This window comes from Pseudophryne corroboree, chromosome 5 (assembly GCF_028390025.1).
Source record: "Pseudophryne corroboree isolate aPseCor3 chromosome 5, aPseCor3.hap2, whole genome shotgun sequence".
NCBI lineage: Eukaryota > Metazoa > Chordata > Amphibia > Anura > Myobatrachidae > Pseudophryne > Pseudophryne corroboree.
Window position 1 is genome coordinate 524747706 of NC_086448.1, and position 1217 is coordinate 524748922.

Genomic DNA, 1217 nt, shown 5'->3' on the forward strand with positions numbered 1-1217 from the left:
AATATGATATAGTCTTTTATTTCTACTCCTAAAATAAATAGGAACTCAGCAAAAACAAAACAAAACAATAAAGTTGGACATAATTATACATTAGCATACTAACAGAGAAAAAGATCTATTCCGAAAAAAATTGAATGTTCAGATCTTGATTATGCTTAGATAAATGCATATAGGAAGCTAGCTACATGCCATGCTGCTTCCGTCTGCCAAAGATCTGTACAAACTGTGTTTGTATTAGTACAGCCCTGAATTGGGCTGATTTCGTGAGAGGGAGAACCCACAAACTGAAATCCGACCCTGTAATTTACCACTGTCTTAGATTAGATACAAAGGGTAAAACAGGGATGGGATCTCAATCCAAAGGGTGGTAGGAACAAGTATTAGTGGTGATCCTGCTGTTAGTGTTGTTCCACAGGGAATGCGGTCTTCCTACTTCACTGGGTATTCCCTAGTAGTCGCCCGTCTAGGTACTGACCCAGCCCACCTCCGTTTAGCTTCCAAGATCGGACGAGATTGGGCATAAGCGTAGGGGTATGGTCATAGGAGGACTTACCCTGTACCACTAATGAGAGTGCACCGAAAAGGGGAGGGATTATTTCCTCCTTGGGAAAAGAATGATGGGATAAATGGGGAAGAGGAATAGTTTTGGTTATAGTAGGCGTGAATCTGCTGTCCCCGTTAGACTGAAGAGATGTATCTCCTGAGGGGACACGCTCCCCAGAATCGTGGATGAGAGTTTACGGAAGGGAGAAAAGAATGAAAAAGAAAAACATTAGAGGTAGATAGTAGGTCCACGTAAATGTGTGGTGCCTATAGGTCCCTTTAATAGTTGAGTATAACAATGGATGTGACATTGGTTTTGTATACATCCGTTCGTACCATTCCTGATCTCTGATAGGTATTATGGCTTTGATAATGTCACACAGTTCTCAAAAGTTAGAACTGAAAATTGAGGGCTTATACAGTGAGGAAAGTATCACAGAAAGAATATGATACTTGTTGACCTGCTGGAATAGTATACGCATAGTTTAGGGTACCTACAGTAAAACAAATGCGGGACCACTCGCCGCCTGTCCTTCTTGCATTCAGTGAGTAATTGTCAGATTGTGCAATGCACTTTAACTAGGAGCGCCAGTAGTGATTATAACAAAAATTATTTTTTAAAAGACAAATATTTTACTGGAGCATAAACAACCTAGTCAATTGTGCCAATTTAA

General features: G+C 40.3%; 1 pseudogene; it reads right to left on the minus strand.

Annotated features, from left to right (window-relative positions):
* Window positions 1-426: 426 nt before the first annotated feature.
* LOC134930538 (5S ribosomal RNA) lies at window positions 427-545 on the minus strand (annotated as a pseudogene).
* Window positions 546-1217: the final 672 nt, after the last annotated feature.